General features: G+C 37.3%; 1 protein-coding gene and 1 pseudogene across 3 annotated transcripts in view; one reads left to right on the top strand and one right to left on the bottom strand.

Annotated features, from left to right (window-relative positions):
- Positions 1-21749, bottom strand: part of RNGTT (RNA guanylyltransferase and 5'-phosphatase) — a 344105-nt gene that overhangs the window by 239113 nt on the left and 83243 nt on the right. The window lies entirely within an intron of this gene.
- LOC306666919 (interferon-stimulated 20 kDa exonuclease-like 2) lies at positions 8488-12379 on the top strand (annotated as a pseudogene). The gene is made up of 2 exons: positions 8488-8516; positions 9693-12379. The product of its transcript is annotated as an interferon-stimulated 20 kDa exonuclease-like 2 (transcript).

Below are 21749 nucleotides of genomic sequence, written 5' to 3'. Positions count from 1 at the left end.
CAGAATGAAAGTATTATGAAATGCTAAGGACTTTAAGTGGGAGGTCCTTAGCTCAGCAGGGACATGCTCTTGAAAATGATTGTATGACCCGAGTCTCTGGATCTCTTTCTGCTTCCAGGTTCACAATGTGACCACATGCTATAACACACACTCCCCCACTGCCATCTGACACCGTCATAGCAGTCAAGCCAATAGCGCCCACTGCACTTGGACTTCAAATCTGCAAAATTATGACACCAACTCCCCCCACCAAAAAAAATTTCTATTCCAAATTAGCCTTTCTCAGGCAATTCATTGAAGAAAACAAAGTTAATAAAAGGCTGAATATTACCACTAGTACTACATTACACAATCCAAAAACAGAGTTGGGGTTAATAATGAGACCCTATATATATAAAGCACAAAGGATTAGCTTAAGAACCCTATAAATAGGAAAGAGAATAGAGAAGAGAAAGAGATGAGTAAACCCAGAAATTTTAAAATGTGGAGCAACAAAGCACACGTAACTTCCTGAAAAGGGTTTCTCATAGACCACAAACCCAAACTCATGAATCTATTTACTTAGTCAAAGACATTTTTTAAAGAATAGGTGCATTTTTCTACGAATACGTATAACTAAAATAAATCTCATAAAATTAGAAGCTCTACTAGCTTAGCACAGCAATAAAGCTGAACAATAAAATTCAAAAGAGAAAACTCAATCCAATGGATCTCTCAATATGTCTAAGAACTTATTTTGTAAACATCAGAATGATAAAATCAAGCCAGAGTCTAAAAAATAGTCCAATATATTGAAACAGTTGCTTAAGATTTACTGATTAGATCCAAGATGGCAGACTAGAGGGAGGCTGCATTCTTTCTCGATCTATAACTCGGGTTTCAAGCAGAGGATATCCATTTCATGGTGAGGCAGTTTGTGCTGCTTATCGTTCCCCTGCTGTTTACCCATTTGTCTACTGCAATCACCTACAGCCTGCCAGAATATAGACTACTTTTTGAGTGCAGACTGCTCACTGACTGGCACCTACCTTTGGCCTACTGACTGCCTCTTGCCTGTCCATCACCTGCTTTTCACCTATCCATCACCCACCGCCTAAGGTTCACCTGCAGATCATCCGACAGCAGCCAGCAGACTGACCACAGACTGCCAGTGGAGCGCCACCTGTCTGCTGTCGCCTGGAAGTTCACTGTCACAGTACTTGCAAGTTTGGTTAATCGTGGCTGCCACCATTTTGAAACAACAGCCAGGACCTGTAGGCTCCCTGGCCGGAATGACTGAGTCCTGTCTCCAAGACCACTTAACCAACTGACCACTCCCTGCCTCCAGGGCCCTCAGACCAACTGTCTGCTCCCTGCTGCCAGGACCCCCAGACCGAGTGACTGCACCCCGCCTCCAGGATCCCGCAACCAACCAACCACACCCCACCTCCAGGACCCTTGTCCAACCAACCACACCCTGCCTCCAGGACCTCCAACAAACCACATCCACACCCTGTGCTGCAGTTCCCCATTTGACAACACATTTGAAAGCCAGAGCGGCCATCTTGGATAATACTGGAATCCATATCTCCCATCTTTAGGTGGGGCAAATCCCATACTGACATGTCTGCTAGAGACTGGAAGCTCACTGTAAGATACTCCCATGCTTCAGGCTACTGAAAACTGGGAGGAATGAATACTATATGACTGTTACAATGTAGTTTTTTTTCCTCCTAATTGAAAAATTTTAAGTTTTTATTTCTTTACTTTTCTTACTCTCTTTTCCTTTTGCTTACCTGTTTCCTCAGACTCTCTTTCTACATTTTCTCATGCTAACGACCAACTTCTTTTGATTTCACTTCCACACTTTCTATGATCTATAACTTCTATATATTCTTTTCTTATCCCATTAACAGCTACATCCTACACTCCTCCCCATCCTCTTTGTCCTCCATTAGAAACTACACACCTTATTGCAAATCTATCTGTTATGCTGAAGATAATAACTGACCTCGTTCTGTTTATTATGACAATGTTGTTAATATCCTCAGAGGGCTATTTGGTTTAGGGCTGCATATTGTCTGTACTGGGCACTGCTAATATTGATCTCCCCATTAAAGAAAAAGTATTGGAAACTTACAGGGTCACTATAAGCCTACAGGGGGGGGAAACTGCAATACCCAAGGTCTGCACTGCTAGAGGGGAAGATATGTGAACAACATGAAAAAACAAGGGAAGAAAATGATCCAAACAAACCTAGATTCTATATTAAAAGAATCCAGTGACAGTATGGTAGAAAAATTTCAGAAAAGGAGTCCAGATTATACATAATTCAAATGATTCATGAAGCAAAGAATTAGATAAGAGAGAAAATGCAGGCAATGAACGATCACTCCAATAAGCAGATGAAAGAGCACCTGCAGGAAGCAAAAGATCATTTCAAAAAAGAGATAGAGATTCTCAAAAAAAACCAAACGGAAATCCTTGAAATGAAGGAGACAATAAACCAAATAAAATACTCAATGGAAAGCATCACCAAAAGACTAGACCACTTGGAAAACAGAACCTCAGACAATGAAGACAAAATATTTAATCTTGAAAATAAAGTCGCCCAAACAGAGAAGATGGTAAGAAATCATGAACAGAATCTCCAAGAACTATGGAATATCATGAAAAGACCAAATTTAAGAATTATTGGGATTGAGGAAGGCACACAGAAACAAACCAAAGGAATGAACAACCTATTCAATGAAATAATATCAGAAAATTTCCCAAACCTGAAGAATGAAATGGAAAATCAAATACAAGAGGCTTACAGAACACCAAATGCACAGAATCACAACAGATCCACACCAAGGCACATTATAATGAAAATGCCCAACATACAAAATAAAGATAGGATTTTGAAGGTTGCAAGAGAAAAGCATCAGATTACCTATGGGGGAAACCAATATGAATATCAGCAGATTTCTCAGCCCAGACCCTAAAAGCTAGATGGGCCTGGAACAACATATTTCAAGCTCTGAAAGAACATGGTTGCCAACCAAGAATCCTATACCCAGCAAAATTAACCTTCAGAACTGAAGACGAAATAAAATCCTTCCATGATAAACAAAAGTTAAAAGAATTTACAAATAGAAGCCCTTCACTACACAATACGCTCAACAAAATATTCCAAGAGGAGGAAATGAAAAATAGCAATGTAGGTCTGCAAAGGAGGAACTACATTAAAGGATAACCCATTCAAAGGAGAAACCAAGCCAAGTCAAAAAACAAAAATAAGCCCAAATGCCTGGGAATACAATCATATCTGAATAATAACCCTGAACATTATTGGCCTAAATGGATTGATCAAAAGGCATAGAATGGATTAAAAAGAAAGATCCAACAATATGCTGTCTTCAAGAGACTCATCTCATAGAAAAAGAAACCCACAGACTAAAGGTGAAAGGATGGGGAAAAAACCTTACCACACACACATATAGGGGACACACCCTATAATGGCGGCTGCACCCTCATGGCAACCTCTTCCTCATACGTGGCACTGCCTGACCCGGACTTGTTTGTACTGCCACTCTCCCCTGGCAACTGAAAGATGTGTTCTTACCCAGCAACCAGTTATGTGTAACTCCCTGACTGGCCTGCTTATCTCCACCCCCTACTGTCAGGGATTGGTTAGCAACAGTTCTGTGAACGTGATCAGCTCGTGCTTGCCATATCATCCTATGGGGCTCTTGCCACGTGAATCCCCTGTGCCTTGCTGACCTTTAAGCTAATTGGGTCCCACCTAATCCCCACCCTACATAAAAGCTGTGTAACTTCCTCAATAAACGAGTTCCTGCTGTGCTTCGTGCACTGACAGACCTCCCGGCTCTGGTGGGTTTCCATTGCCATCGACACACATCATCCAGCTTGGGCCCCGTATTCTCCTCAGGCGGGCCCTGAGGAGATACATCGGACCTTGTTGCTCAACAGGGAGCAACACACATGGACTCAGTATAAGATCAGGGGTTTACATCCTTATTTCAGATAAAGTAAACTTCAAGCCAAGTTAGTCAGAAGGGATAAAGAAGGATATTTCATACTGCTTAAGGGAACCATAAATCAGGAAGACATAAATATTTATGCCCCAAACAATGGATGTACTTAGTACATCCAACAAATCCTTCTCAATTCCATGAATCAAATAGATCCCAACACAATAATTCTGGGTGACTTTAACAAACCACTGTCACCACTGGATAGATCTTCCAAACAAAAACTAAACAAAGAAAGCATAGAACTCAAAAACACAATCAATAACTTAGACTTAATAGACATATGTAGAATATTCCATCCTTCAACAAGCAAATACTTTCTTCTCAGCAGCACATGGAACCTTCTCGAAAACACACCATGTGTTATGCCACAAAGTAGCCCTTAGTAAATGCAAAAAAATAGAGATACTGCCTTGTGTTCTATCAGATCATAATGGAATGAAATTAGAAATCAATTACAAAATAAAAAACAGAAATTACTCCAACACCTGCAGACTAAATAAAATGCTATTGAATGATGCATGAATAAGAGAAAACATCAGAGAGGAGATAAAAAAGTTCTTAGAGGTCAATGAGAACAACGATACAACATATCAAAATCTCTGGGACACTATGAAAGAAGTACTCAGAGGAAAATTCATTACATGGAGTGCATTCAAGAAAAGAAGAAAAAGTCAACAACTAAATGACCTACCATTACAGTGCAAAGCCCTAGCAAAAGAAGAACAGAACAACACCAAAAGAAGTAGAAGACAGGAAATAATTAAAATCACAGCTGAATCAATGAAATTGAAACAAAAGAAACAATTCAAAAAATTGACAAAACAAAAGGTTGGTTCTTTTGAAAAAGTAAACAAAATAGACAAACCCTTAGCCACACTAACAAAGAGGAGAGAAAAACTCAAATTACTAAAATTCATGATGAAAAAGGAAGTATCATGAAAGACACCACTGAAATATGTAACATAATGAGAAGCTACTTTGAAAATCTATACTCCAACAAAATAGAACATACCAAAGACATTGACAAATTTCTAGAGACATATGATTATCCAAAACTGAACCAGGAGGACATACACAATTTAAACTGATCAATTTCAAGCAATGAAATAGAAGAAGCCATCAAAAGTCTACTAACCAAGAAAAGCCCAGGACCAGACAGATTCTCAGCTGAGTTCTACAAGACCTTCAAAGAAGAATGCATTCCAATACTTCTCAAAGTATTCCAGGAAACAGAAAAGGAGGGAACCCTACCAACTCATTCTATGAAGCTAATATCACCCTCATACCCAAATCAGACAAAGACATATCAAAGAAAAATATTTTAGACCAATATCCTTGATGAATATGGACACAAAAATCCTTAACAAAATCCTGGCAAACCGCATCCAAAAACATATTAAGAAGATAGTGCACCATGATCAAGTGGGGTTCATCTCGGGAATTCAAGGTTGGTTCTATATCCATAAATCAATAAATGTAATCCATCATGTCAATAGACTTAAGGATGAGAATCATATGGTTATTTCAATTGATGTAGAAAAAGCATTCAACAAAACACAACACCCCTTCCTGCTCAAAACACTCGAAAAAATAGGGATATTTGGAACATGCCTCAATATTGTAAAGGTTATTTATGCTAAACCCACAGCCAACATCATTCTTAAAGAAAAAAAAACTGAAAGCATTCTCTTTAAAAACTGGAACAAGACAGGGATGCCCTCTTTCACCACTTCTATTCAACACTGGCCTTCAAATACTAGCCAGAGCAATTAGACAAACTAAAGAAATTAAAGAGATACAAATAGGAAAAGAAGAACTCAAGCTGTCACTATTTGCTGATGACATGATTCTATATTTAGAGGATCCAAAAAACTCCTCCAGAAAACTTCTAGACCTCATAAATGATTTCAGCAAAATAGCAGGATATAAAATCAACATGCGTAAATCTAAAGCATTTTTATACATAAGCGATGAAACATCTGAAAGGGAAATGAGGGAAACACCTCCACTCGCAATAGCCTCCAAAAAAATAAAATACTTGGGAATCAATCTAACCAAAGATGAGAAAGATCTCTACCAAAAAATCTACAAAACATTTAAGAAAGAAATTTTAAGACCACCTTAGAAGATGGAAAGATCTCCCATGTTCTTGGACAGGCAAAACTAATATTATTAAAATGACCACAACAGAAAGGTGCTATACAGATTTAACGCAATTCCAATTAAAATCCCTATGACATTTCTTATAGAAACAGAAAAAAGCCATCATGAAATTCATCTGGAATAACAAAAGACACAGAATAGCCAAAGCAATCCTGGGCAGGAAGAGTGATGCAGGAGGTATCACAATATCAGACCTTAAACTCTACTATAGAGCAACAGTAACAAAAACGACATGGTATTGGCACCAAAATAGACAGATAGACCAATGGTACAGGATAGAAGACACGGAGACATACCCACATAAGTACAGTTATTTTATACTAGACAAAGGTGCCAAAAACTTACAATGGAGAAAAGATACCCTCTTCAACAAATGGTGCTGGGAAAACTGGAAATCCATATGTAGTAAAATGAAATTAAACCCCTATCTCTCACCCTGTACAAAACTCAACTCAAAATGGACCAAAGATCTAGGAATCAGACCTCAGATCCTTCACCAAATAGAAGAAAAAGTAGGCCCGAACCTCTATCACATTGCCTTAGGACCAGACTTCCTTAACAAGACCCCCACAGTGCAAGAACTAAAAGCAAGACTCAATAATTGGGATAGACTCAAACTAAAAAGTTTTTTCTCAGCACAGGAAACAATCATTAATGTGAAAAAGAATCTACAGAGTGGTAGAAAATCTTTTCCACACACACTTCAGATAGAGCACTCATCTCCAAAGTTTATAAAGAACTTAAAAAACTTTACACCCAAAATACAAACAACCCAATCAATAAATGGGCTAAGGAAATGGGCAGACACTTCACAGAAGAAGATACACAGGTGATCAACAAATATATGAAAAAGTGCTCATCATCCCTAGTAATTAGAGAAATGCAAATTGAAACCACCCTAAGATTTCATCTCACTCCAATTAGAATAGCTATTATCAAGAACGCAAGCAATAATAAGTGCTGGCGTGGTTGTGGAGAAAAAGGCACACTCATACATTGCTGGTGGAGTTGCAGATTGGTGCAGCCACTCTGGAAAGCAGTACGGAGACTCCTCAGAAAACTTGGAATGGACCTACCATTTGACCCAGCTATCCCACTCCTCAGTTTATACCAAAAGAACTTAAAATCAGCATACTACAGTGAGGCAGCCACATCGATGTTCATAGCAGCTCAATTCACAATAGCTAGATTGTGGATCCAACCTAGATGTTCTTCAGTTGGTTGATGAATGGATAAAGAAACTGTGGTATATACACACATTGGAATATTACTCAGTCATAAAGAAGAATAAAATGATGGCATTTGCAGGTAAATGGATGACGTTGGAAAATATCATGCTAAGTGAAATAGGTCAAGCCCAAAAAACCAAAGGCCGAATATTTTCTCTGATAAGTACATGACAATATATAACAAGGGGGGAGGGGGTGATGGGGGGAGAGAAGAATGAAGGAACTTTGGAAGGTGTAGAGGAAAAAGGGGTGGAAGGGGTGGAGGACAGAAAGATAGTAGAATGAAACAGACAGTATTACCCTATGTATATGTATGATTACATGAATGGTATGAATCTACAATGTGTACAACCATAGAAATGAAAAGTTGTACCCCATTTGTGTACAGTGAATCAAAATGCAGTCTCTAAAAATAAAAAAGATTTTAATTAAAAAAAAAAAAAAACTAACACAAACATCCTGACAGATAGTGCTTTTAAGATGGCCTTTAGAAGTTTAGAGGTACCAACAACTCATAGTAAGCGAAGTAGAAATACTAGAGCTACTGAGACAAAGGGTGGAACAAGGACTCATAGGGCGGACTGAGGTATGTATAGCTCAGTTGCAGAGTGCTTGCTACAATGGGATTTTGTAACTAGATCACCCAAATGGTTAGCTGGCAGTGAAAAAACCTCTTCAATAGTAAGAAGAGGTGGAGCAGATAAGTTCGGGTCCCAACAAAAAATAAAAGATTCATACAAGTGGATGTGCTAGAATGGATATACCATATACAACCAGAAAATTCCATTAGATGGCTGTTCCACAGAAGGGCCCAGTGGACACTCCATTTGTCAAAGCAATAGGAAATGTAACTGTGTTGTGTAAATGTAACAACTCTAATGAAACCGTGTTGCTCAAAAGCTCAATGGTGGCTGTCCTCTGCAGGCCAGGACTTGCAGTAGTAGATCTGCCTGCAGTTCTGGGCTCCAAGGTAGCAGTGGGGATGATAGGATCCAGAACAAGATGGGCACAAAAATTATAATGAGAGGCAAGTTCAGAATGGTAGGAAAGGGTGCCAGTGCCAGAGAACTCCAGAGATGGTCAATGAAACATGGTTTCTCTTCGGGTAAGATAAACGGGCAATTATTGAGGTGCTAATCCACACAATAGGAAGAAATCATGAATATTTCCTTGACAATAAATAGTCATGACTCCTTGACCAGTTTCTGGACCTGAGTCAGTTTCATTCCCTGACTGGAGGAGAATCTGAGTCTCAGGAGAAAGGAACCTGTGTCACACAGTAACAGCAAGTGCACACAGTAAAAATTGCGGCCCCCATAACATAGGTCTCCAAAGGGGTCTGTGGCCATGTATATACACTTGGGTGAGTCTGAGTCTGTCCTCTAAGTTCACATGTTGGAAACTTAATTCTCAAGTTCATAGGTTGATGGCATCTAGTGGTGGGGCCTACGGGAGATCACTAGGATTAGATCAGGCCATCAGCGTAAGGCTCCCATCATTAGGCTGGTGGCCGTACAAGAGGCGGAAGAAAAGGACTAGCGATATAGCTCAGAGGCAGAGCACTTGCCCAGCAAGCATGAGTTTCTGGGTTTCATTCTTAGCACCAAAAAGAGGGAGGAAAGAAGGGAGGGAGGGAGGGAGAAGAGATCTGAGTTGACATGTTACCTTCAGCCTTACTATGTGCTGCCCTCCGCCATGTTTTGATGAAGCAAGAAGGCCCTCCCCAGATACTGGCTCTTGCACTTTCCAGCCTTTAGAACTTTGAGTAAATAAACTTCTGTTCTTTATAAATTAAAAAAAAGACATTCACTGACTAGAATGATACATATAACACTGCAGGGGCACATGGGCCGCCCGCTAGACATTCCAACCAGCACCTGCCATCCTGGGGCTCTTGGATTTCTGCCTCTGGCCAGGGATGCTTCCATTCCTAATAGGGCCCATTTTGGAGGCCTATGGGTGCAGGTACCAGGATCACTTTCTTCCCCAGGGTTTTCTGCAGACCTTCCCATGTTGGACAATGTGATTCATCAGAGAGAGAGTCCCTCATTCTCTTCCTATCCATGAGACACTCTTCCCAACTGCTCTCTCATCATCCACTGTCCTCATGTCTACCATACTCCTGAATCTGGATTTGGGGGGCTCTCCACCTGAAAAAGGCATTAGAAAGAAATGCCAAGCATCGAAAATTTGTTAAGAAGCACAGCTCTTGGAACAGAGAGGCTTTCTGATGATGATGATGTTGGTGATGATGATGATGATGATGATGATGATGATGAAGAAGGAGGAGGAGGAGGAGGAGAAAGGAAAAAGGAGAAAGAAAAAGAAGAAAGAAGAAGACCCCTAGCAAGGTGCCTCAGTTGCACTCAGAACCTCCAAAGAAAGGGGAAAATGGCACTTGGAAGATTCCTCCCTTTCAAAAAAAGACAGCTGCACCCAGCAGTGGGTCAGGGTTGTCCCTGGACAAGAAAGCTGCAGTGTCTTGGTTGACCCTTCCCATTCAAAGAAGGCTAATTCTGTTGCAGCTAAAGTAGATTTGCTGGTGGAGTTCCACAGATCAAGAACCACTCAACTCACTCCCAGAAGAAGGGCCACCAGAAGAAGAACCCTCCTCAACAATGCCATACAAAATTCCACCAGAGTTCACTGAAAGAATAAGTGCTCTGGAGCAGCCCAAAAGTTACAAGGGAAAGTGGTGACTGTGAGCTGCTGGGCACAGCAACCAAAAGGGCAATTTAGTTCCTTGGCTCAACATAGCATTGTCAACTATGATAGATATAAGCTTTATGGCAAATACAACTTTCCAGCTGCCACACTGTGGACTACGAGACCAAATGGAGTGGTAGCTGCAAGAAGCACACGATAAATACTGCACCCTTCAAGACTGCTCGGAGCCAGCCAGATCTAGAAGATACTCTTGGGGAAGATAGTAGTACCATCCACAATAACTTCAAAACAATGCAATACTTTTACCCCAAGTCCCTCACCCAAGACACCTCTCAAATACCCCTCCTCAACCAGAAGGCCACCTGCCCTGAGAATGCCACCAAGCCTTTGAAGCACCTTACCAGGCAGCTGCTACACAAGGACATTCAGATCAGGAAAAGGGACATTCCTCCATGGAATGGACTGTACAAGTTGGTTGAAGTTGAATGAGAACAACATCTGGTTCCTCCCAAAAACTAGCATCTGTGGGGAGATAGAAGCAGAACCCAGGAGAAACAGGGCAGGTGCCTGGCTTTACCAGCTTCACACCTATGGAACTTAGACTTCTTGTGGAGACCCACTCTATCCCAGGCTTAATATCCATTGAAATATCACCTCAGCTCTTATGCCCTGTAACTGGTGAAGTGTCCCATGAAAGGAGGAAACCTTCATGTCAGATTCCAGCCTTAGACCATTTACCTTAAATGTTGCTAACCACAGGTCCTGAGTGCTTTGTGCCAGACAAACTTCTTGATTTCCAGGGTAGGGAATTCTGGGAAATGTAGTTTCCCACACTGCCTTATCACTAGGGTTTTGGAGACTGTTTGGGAGAAGGTGGTAATGGCCAGGTTGGCCTCAAACTCCTAGGCCCAAGTAATCCTCCTACCTCAGCTTCCTGAGTAGCTGGAACTACAGACCTGTGCTACCATGCCCAGGATTTTTTATTCTCAAGTAATTAACAGCATCCTTTCACTTTCAAAAGTGTCCTGGTTGGATACTGAAGTGTATGGTCACATTACATATCCCAGACCCTGTTTTTGGCTTAGAGTCTACATTCAGCCTGCCAGGATACTACAGATGCCTTTCAGAAGAGCCAATGTTAGTGAGGTTTCATTCTTAGGGTTATAAGACAGTGAGGTAAGTGTGTAGCGTAGAAATCAACTTTTCTAATTAAGAAAAGCAGTATCTTACCTAGAATATTAGAGGATTCATTTAATTTAAGTTCTACTTGGAAGGTTGAAAATGATTTACATGGTTTTAATGTTTTTGTTTTTGTTTGTTTTTGTTTAGCAGTCTTTTACTGTGCTAAACCAAACCTCTAAAAGTCAAATGATTGCTTTGATAAGTTTTTATAATGGAAATAAAAGGTACATATACACAATAAATCCAAAGGTTATTATATCCATGAAAAATCATCATGTTCTTTGCCCATAATCTGTCAATAAAATAAAAATTAGTAAAAGCATAAATTATAATTAAATCTACATGGGTTTGGGACCTTACAAACCATCCGCCCAAAAAAATAACAATTACTGTAACAAGAAAAACTGACTGATAAAGTCACCCTTCCGTCTATAAGTTTATAAATTCAAATAATTAAAAGAGTCTGGAGAAGTACAAGTGGAATTTCAAAGCACACCTTTTAACTAGTGAAAGAACTGTCAAATCGGGATTTAATTTATTTGCCACCAACGACATGCATCTTGCTAACTGCCACTTCTGAGAGTTACAGTATGTGCCTTCCTTTCCATTAATCTACAAAGAATTAGAGAATTATGGAATCCTCATGGGCTAGAATGGTCCTTGCAGTCCTATTTCATCCAAGTGGCATATGCTCACACACATATATATAACCCAACTCTACCCTTGCAATAACAGCACTGAAGGCACAAGAAAAAAACAGGTTAGATTCAAATACAAAAGCGAAAAGTATTCATATAGGCACTACCACAGACATAAACCATCTCATTATATCACCTCCTCCATCCCTAAATGTCTAAAAACAAAGAATAAACTAGCACTTTACATGCACATGTGTGCGCACACACCCACAATGACTTACCCTATCGCAGCAAGAAGTTTCTGCATCAAAAACTACATTTTAATATAATATAGATATTTTAGCTTCTCTTAGGTTCACTTAAATTTCTTAGCAGTTGCCTAAAGTCCAAAATGTAAAGACTCTAAGATAATAATTGGGAACAGCATATACAAATAAATCAATGTATCCATTTGTTTCTATTTCTTCAAATCCTCAAAAGATAAGAACAGAAGAGAAAAATCTTAAAGAGATGTATCTTAAAGATAATAAAAGTTTAGCTTAATCATGAATTACCATTTAATAAGGTAGAGAGCTGAGTTTTTAAATACTTCTTTATGCTGTGAGAGATGACTTTTCTAACATTATAAATTAAAAGTCCACCATTACAGATTAGGTATAAGACGGGAGCAAACCATTTGGTCTTTCCAGCTCTGATATCCTCATGCTGAGAAAATGAAGTAAAGTCTTGCTACATAATGTGTGTTCCCTGGACCAATAGCACTGGCATTACATGGGAGCTTGTAAAAAATGCAGCATGTTGGGCCCCAGTCAAGTTTGAATAAATAAGAACTAGTAGTTTAACAAGAAATCCAGTTATATTAAATAGCCTCTAGTCACCCTTAACACTCAAACTGCAAAAGAAAATAGCAAAGTCAGAAAGCAGATGTCAAAAGAAATTAGAATTTATTAAAACACATGAAAAAAGGGGCTTCCACTGAAGAATCTGTCCAAAAGTTACATTCAATTTTTCCTTTCTTAGAAATGTTCTTGTCTGTAATCCTAGCTACTCAGGAGGTTGAGGCAGGAGAATCTCAAGCTTGAAGCAATTTAGTGAGATCCCTGTTTTAAAATTAAAAAATAAAAAAGGATGGGATGTAGCTCAGTGATAGAGCAAACCTGTTTTTATTACTGGAGTTGGAGCAGGGGGAGACAGTTCTTGTTTTGATCCTAACTAAGATAAAAAGAGCCAAGGCAGGTAAAAAGAAAAAATGGAGGGGGAAAAAAAAAAAAAAAAAAAAAAAAAAAAAAAAAAAAAAAAAACTAAGCATCATCATAAGTAAGTTCCAATCAGTTTTCTAATTTTCAAATTATTATACAACTTTTGAAATTCACTATTATGAAATTTCAAAATAAATAAATGCTAATGTAATCTACCTTTAGTCAAAGCTTTCACTAAATCCCAAAAAAGGTTCATCTAATACTCCCTGAATTATAACTAAAAATGAGAAAGTGCTGGGCGGATAACTGGGAGATAACTGATATAGGGTCTTCCAGTGCCTCCGGCTAGGAAGGTCCCTTGGTGATGTCTCCCAAGCTTCACTTTCTGGGACATCACCTTTGGTGAAGCACCTCTCCATCCACTACCACAGCAACTGTTACACAAAGTGTTCACTGCCCTTCCTTCTGTATAACTATGGAAAATATTCTCACCATACTCTATATTCAATTTCAAAAACAACTCTTTTAATGTCTCAAAAGCCACTGGGCTAAAACCCACTAACTCAGCACTTGGTGACCCTAATTTTTTAAAAGATTGAAATGAGGACCTCCCATCTTTCAGTTTCCTAAGAACAAGTCAATGACAAAATGTGAGTTGACTTAATAGTCAAAAAGTCAGAGACGCTTGGTTCAGCAAACTCTGATACTCTTCAAAATGTAAATAAAGGGTTTAAAAGCAGCAACTAGTACAACAATGTTCTTCCTCTAGCCTAAGCACCTGACTGCCAAGTGCTCGGAACTTACAGAGATTCCCGGTTCATAGCCAATTATCAGTAAAATCAGTCCTACTGAGGCTTTTTAAACCTCAGGACTTCCTTCTTGTCCTTGGCTGACATCCTCCCACCGAGACCTCCTCCATTCTTCCAGTACGTATCATGTCATTTATGTACAATTATACTTCATAATGTTCTCTCCTCTTCTCATTTTAATACCACAATTAAATTTTTACCTATTTAAGGGCATAAACATGTCTTAAGTTTTCTGTTTTTAATTATGCAAATTTATTCTCCTCCCAAAACTTTATTGGCACACATCAAAATATTTTATTTGGCAGATCCAAATAAGTTGTCCAAACAGTGATCACTGAAAATTTGTCAGAAATTAGAAACTTTGTTTAAAACAAGCTACATCTTTTTCATGTTTTCATGTAATTGCTACTCAAACAATGAATATTTTCAAAACAATATCTTACTGAAAGGGAAAGACCTAATCCACAAGAAATTTGAGAAAAGTTTACTTTTTTGTGTGTGTGTATGTGGTTCTGGGGATTGAACCCAGGGCCTTGTGCATGCAACTTACGCACTCTACCAACTGAGCTATATTCCCAGTCCAAGAAAAGTTTACTTTTAACGTATTCTATCATAAACATTTTACTATAAAGATCCTCCATTTATTTTAAATTTAGGAATGAGCTAATAGCATATCTAGGGGTTTCACTGATACAATAAAAAACATTAAAAGTATAACATTAATGGGCATCACGCAATGTTAGATATATGTATATATTACATGTTTAAGTCAAGTTAAACATACTTATCTCCTCAAACATTTATCATTTAGTTTCAAAATTCTTTCTTCTATCTTTTGAAAATGTACAGAACATAACTGTTATCTAGTCACCATACTATGCAACAGAACCCCAAAGCTGCTTCTTCCTAATATACCTTAGTACCCATTGATCAACTTTTCCCCATTCCTCTCCTACTGCCCTACTATTCCCAGGCTTTAGTAACCACTGTTCTACTCTAAACTTCTATGAGATCTACTTTTTACATTTCACATATGAGTGAGATCATGTCAAATTTGGACTTCTGGGCTCAGCTTCTTACACTTTACAAATCATCTCCAGTTCCATCCATGTTTTCAGAAATGACAGAAATTCATAGTTTTTATGGCTGAATAGTATTCTGTTGTGTACACTTACCACATTTTGTTTATCCAAACTAGTTCTACTCTTAGTTTTGTGAGGAGTCTTCATACTGTTTTCCACAATGACTATACTAATAAACACCCTCCCAGTAGTGTACGAGGGTTCCCTTTTCTCCATACCATAGCCAGCACTTGTTCTCTTTAGTCTTCTTGTTATCAGGCATCCTTATTAAATGAGGTGATATCTGATTATGGTTTTGATTTGCATTCTTCATATATATATGTATTAGTTACATATGTATATTAGTTGTAGATGGACACAATAGCTTTATTTATTTTTTTATTTTTATGTGATGCTGAGAATCAAACCCAGTCTCTCACACATGTAAGGCAAGCAATCTACTAGAGCTACAACTCCAGCCCCTGATTTGTACTCTTCTTCTGATTAGAGATGTTCACAATTATTTCACTATCTGTCAGTCATTTGTGTGTCCTCTTTTGAGAAATGTCTATTTAGATCTGTTGCCTATTTTTTAAATTGGGCTTTTTTGCTATTAAGTTTTGGGAGTTCCTTATATACTATGGATATCAACCCCTTGTCAGATGTACACATTGTAAATATTTTTTCCCATTCTGTAAGTTGTTTCTGTGATCTGTTGACTGTTTCCTTTCCTTTTTAGAAGCTTTTCCATTTGATGTAATCCCATTTATTTATTTTTTGCTTTTTTTTCTTCTGATTTTAAGGTCATGTCCAAAAAACCCTTGCCCAATCCAGTGTCCTGAAGTATTTCCCATGTTTCTTCCTAATAATATCATAGTTTCAGGTCTTACATTCAATTCCTTACAACTTTTGAGTTGTTCTTTGTAAATAGTAAGGAATGGACGTCTAGCTTCATTTTTCTCCATGTAGATATCCAATTTCCCCAACACCTTTATGATAAGTCCCTTCTCCAATGCATGTTTTTAGCATCTTTATCAAAAAGGTGCAGATGCTGGGTTTACTTCTAAGCTCTCTATTTTGTACCACTTCTTTGTGTGTCTGTTTTTATGCCAATATCATGCTGTTTTGATTATAACAGTTTTGTAGTATGTTTTCATATAAGGTAGCATAATGCCTCCTGCTTTGTCCTTTTTTACTTAAAATGGTTTAAAAAAAAAAAAAAAAAAAAAAAAAAACTCTTAGGATGTTGTCCAAGTTAGCCTCAGATTCAAGATCATCATCCTGCCTTAACCTACGAAATAGCTGGGATTACGGGTGCAGGTCACCATGCTTGGCAACTAAGGTATTTTTAAGAGAGATAAAAACACATGTGGAAAATGCACAACATGATAATGCTTGATTGCATTTAGTATCACTGCATGTACACAGGAAAAATGTATGTAAATAAGATTATATTTAAGTGTACCAAGTGCTTTAAATGAATTTTCATCTCTTCATTTGCAAGAGTCAAAAATAAAAAGGGGGCTGGGGTTGTGGCTCAGTGGTAGAGCACTCACCTAGCACACATGAGACCTTGAGTTCAATCCTCAGCACCACATAAAAGTAAAATAAAGGTATTGTGTCACCTAGAACTAAAATACATATTTTTAAAATAAAATAAAATCAGGGGCTGGGGATATAGTTCAGTTGGTAAAGAGCTTGCCTCCCATGCACAAGGCCCTGGATTCAATTCCCAACACCATAAGATAAAATTAAAATTAAATAAGAACAAGTTGGGAAAAATTGAAAATTTTTATTGTCATGTAAAAATTACAGATGGAAATCTGAAAAAATTCAAAACAACTGGTAAGGAACTGCAGTTACAGCAGTTTATAAAGCATAAAGGAGGAAGTATTTTGACCTTTCTTGTATTTAGACCTTTCTTGTATTAGATAGTAACATCCTTCTTAGGGTAAGTAAAGCTGTTTAATCAGTTATCTATAGCTAATTTGTTTGATTTGTTTTAAGGATAAGAACAGAATCATGTTGACAAGGACCAAAAGCTTATGTTCTGTGTTTCTTTTATGAGTATAGATAGCATTTCAGGAAATCAAAATTATTTCAAATTTGGGTTTCAAGTGTTGGCCTTGGTGTATAGCTAAACTATGATCTCCATTTTCATTTTTACTTAATACTAATAAGTAATGCTTAATGGATCAGACTATTAGAAATCAACTGGTTGCCACTAGTCTTTATTCATGTTCACATAAAATATCAGAAGAAATTCTAGATGTACTGTCTCAACAGCTAAATACTAAATACAAGTGACCAAATACTACTGAGACTAAAAAAATATAATATGGACTGACATTAATAGATGCAACTACCACAACCAGATTGCAGCATAGTTTCAATGTGCATTTGTTTGAAATTCATCATTTACATGGCAATTTGATTTATTCTGGTCATATACTGTATTCTATAATTCTAGTCAACAGTTTACATTTTATCAAGCTAGGATAACATATAAAAGGCTTAAATACTCTTCTAAATAATTCATGAGGAGCCAAAATTAAGTTCTTTGACCATGCAAAACTATTTTTAAATTAAATTTTCTAAATTCTAAAATGATACTAAAATAAAATTTTCCCAAGAAGCTCAACTACCAGCAAAAATATTAGCAACAGCAGCAACATTACAGCTGAAACAAAAGCCAGAGATGCCCTGTACTAAGAAAAGATGCTTACAAACTCTTCATATTGAATTTCACAATTTTTTAAAAAACTGTCAGAAATACAAATTTTTCAATTACTTTACCTGGTTCACAAACACTAATGCCTTTTAGGGACCAAAGTACCATCAAACATCAATATAGTTTCTCAAGAAAGCATAATTAAGTAAGTACTTGATAATATATAATTTTTTAAAATATGGTTATGGAATCTCCAAATATATAATTAGAGCACATTTATTAAAATCACTTTTCTTCATACCATATGCACGTAAATTAACTTTTCTACCTTATGAACATAAATTTCAGCATATAAGATAAAAGAGCTACATTCCAACATTGAGTTTTTCTATTAAACTACTTCACTCCAAACAGAAACAACTAAGGGGAAAAAAAAGAAAAAAGAAAGAAAAAAAAAAAAAAACCCACATAGGATAAAACAGAATTTTCACTTCACTCTCTTCCTTCTAAAATTCCAACATAAGAATATCTGAGTTTCCTGAAGCAGACAATACACTTCTAGAGACTTTATTATGGCTAATTTTTTTTTTACAAAAAACAATTTTAAAAAATAGCACTTTAAGGTCATCTACAAATAATTCAAGGGTCATGCACAAAAGAACATGTTAACATTGTCAAATAGCTATGCTTTCAATAATGTTGTATACATGATCCTGCTAATCCTTACTAAATTTTTTAAAAATCCCAAACTACTATTTTGAGATGTATTAGATATAAAATGCACTGGATGTCATCAGAATTCCACTGCAAGCAGCCTGAATTAAAGCTTGTCCTCTGCTGCCATCTAGTGAAGTCATGAAACATCAAAACTAAACCAGAGGGGACAAAGAAATTTTTCAGCAATAAATCTATTTAATAAATCATTGAAACATGTTAATCATTTTAAAATATGATCCATGAAATGCCACTGCAGAAAATGCTATAATAATAAATAAATGCACTGGAGTTTTTTAACTCTAAAAATGTGTATGTGTTCCTACAAGTGTCTTCAAGAGCAAATTAATAAACAATAAGATGAATACTCATTTGAAAAAAGTTAACTTGGGGCTGGGGGTTGTAGCTCAGTGGTAGAGCATTTGCCTAGCACACATGAGGCACTGGGTTCGATCCTCAGCACCACATAAATAAATAAAATAAAGATATTAAAGAAAAAGTTAACTAGAATAATATTATCATAGTATTGTTACAAAAGCAAATGTCAAAATAATCTAAATTTACAACCACACAGGAACTATCAAAGTAGTTACGATGGCATTCATACGATGGCATTACGAATCCAGAATTATTCCTCTTCCTCCCAAGTCATCATCAAAATAATAGCAAAGTTTGTTTTTCTTCTTAAAATATAAAGCTATCTGGTAGTTTTTAAAATAAATAAATAAATGTCTATAAGTCCACAAATTCTTCGATCGTCAAGAGACAGAGATTAATTTCCCTCCCCTTGAGGGTGGGCTAAGTTTATGTACTACTTCTAAAAATAACATGTGGTAGAAAGTGATTGCATGTCATTTTTGAAATTAGATGATAAAGGTACTACTACTTCATCTTGGGTGCTCTCTTTGAGCAATTGCTCTGGAGGAAGCTAATCACCATGTTGAGAGGCACTAAGGCAGCCTTGGGACCCCATCTGGAACCCTAGATTTAGTATGAGGATTATTTTAACCTGAAGATATTTTGAGATTCAATAGATGCAGAAAGAAGCCTTCTAGGATTTTCCCTTGTATAACTTAAAAGCAGAAAGTTCTGGAAATAAGGGTGCCATAAATCCGCTCCTTCTGGAAACTCTGATCCCAGAAAGAGTTAAATTTTCATAAATCCCCTCTGTGGAGAGTTTTATATCCATAAAGAAGACTTCTTCCACCTGCAAAAACAAACTATCACAAACTTAAATTACCATTTGTTTCCCCTAAACACCTATTTGTTTTCCTACAGAAACCCATTTATTCTCCCCATAGAAGCCTATTCTCTACCTTTCCTTTCTCTTATGAAGTTAGGTAAGTTCAGCAAACCACTCCTTTTGTGTATTGTCACATGCATATGAATAGTTAAGTTTTTTTCTCCTGCTAATCTGTTTTTTGTTAATATAATTTGCAGGTCCCCAACTACAGAACCTGAGTGGGTACAGAAAAGCTTTTTCTCCTAAACAGCTGATAGAGAAGCACAGATAAGATATGGAGGTCTCAAACCAACAGCCAGTGAGGAACTGAGGCCTACCATCAACCACATAAGTGATCTTAGAAGTGAAGCAATGAAATAAAGCAGCCCCAGTCAAACGTTTAGCTTCAACCTCATAAAAGCCACTAAGTCAGAACCACCCAACTAAATTGTTCTCCAAAACTAGGAAATAATATAGTAGGGTAAGATAAGAGCCTAAATGTCCTCATTATATGGTGGCCAGCTTCCTCCAGAGCAACTGATTCAAGAGAACACGAGAGAGAGAGAGAGAGAGAGAGAGAGAGAGAGAGAGAGAAACACAAGTTGTCAAAAAAAAAAAAGTAAAAGCAGATAACAAAAATGTATGTACTCTTAAAAATTAAAAGCTGCTGTGGTAAGTAATTTAATTAGCAGACAGGAAAATGACAAAACGCTCTAGAAATCTGAGAAAGAGAAATGATTAAAATTATAAGAATAAAGTTTAGAAATGGAAAAAAAAAAAAAAAAACCAGGAGGATTAACAATCGATAGTAGTTCTAGAAAGTGAAAATGGAAAAAAAAAGAGAGGAAATAAAGTGTCAGAGATAAGATCAAATTTACCTAAATGGAAGAACCCAGGTTTTCAGATTCAGAGATCACCAAGTACACAATCAATAGGGGAGAGGATATTAACACGCATGTGTGCACACACACACAAAATTACATATCATTGGGAAATTCTACAACAAGTATAAAGAGAAAAGTCTAAAAAGTGTTCAGTGACAGGGCAGACTAATGACAAGGAATTCAAATCAGAATAATATGAGAACTTTTATCAGTAACAGAGGTTACTAGAAGACACAGAAGTATGGGCTGGGGTTGTAGCTCAGTGGTAAGAGTGCTTACCTAGCATGTGTGAGGCACTGGGTTCAATTCTCAGCACCACAGAGAAATAAGTAAAATAAAGGTCCATTGACAATTAAAATAATATTTAAAAAAGAAGATACAGAAGTAAGGCTTTTTAGTATCCTAAAGGAAAACTATTTTAACCTAAATTTTATTCACAACCAAACTATTACGTATAGGGCCAATGCAATAGCATTTTCATACACCTAGGCATGGATATGGATTACTTCCTGCATATTCTTAGGAAGTGACTGAAGGTCACCTCTTAGGAGGGGTCTCTGTACAATGTGAGAAACCAGAAGAAAAAAACTAGAGGAAAGCCAAAGCAGTGGTGCACACCAATAATCCCAGCAGCTTGGGAGGCTAAGGCAGGAGGATCTCGATTTCAAAGCCAGTCTCAATAATTTAGTGAGGTGCTAAGCAACTCAGTGAGACCCTGTTTCTAAATAAAATACAAAAAGAGGGCTGGGGATGTGGCTCAGTGGTTAAGTACCCACCCAATACCAAAACAAACAAACAAACAACAACAACAACAAAAAAAAAAAAAGCCTAGAGGAAAGAGGGAAGAAAAACATAAAACCCTGAAAGCTAGAACCAACCAGAGTAACAACTGAGAACACTAGAGGCTAGAAACCATAAAAAGTTGTAAAAAAAAAAAAAAAAAAAAAAGAAGTCTTTGGAACAACAAAAAAAAAAGAACGGATAAAACAATTAAAATCTTGAAAACACTTCATAATAGAGTAAAGGCAATTAGTGAAGTATGAAAGTAACTTCTATTTAAATTCAACAACAGGCACATTTTATTTGCAAGGGCAGAGGGGTCATGGCATTAAACCCTGGGCAAGTTTGCTATATCTTGGTGCTCTAGCACACCTGGTTTGAGAAATAATAGACGCTTCCCTGAGCTCACAGGAGACTAGGAAAAAGGAAGGCAAGACCTACTTATTTCTTGCTTCTGGCAGCATCTCAGAAGTCACTAAAGCAGCAGCCATGGGGCTATGGGCTCCTCAAT

Source organism: Sciurus vulgaris (assembly GCF_902686455.1).
Source record: "Sciurus vulgaris genome assembly, chromosome: 7".
NCBI lineage: Eukaryota > Metazoa > Chordata > Mammalia > Rodentia > Sciuridae > Sciurus > Sciurus vulgaris.
This window is presented reverse-complemented; position numbering and strand designations above follow the sequence as displayed.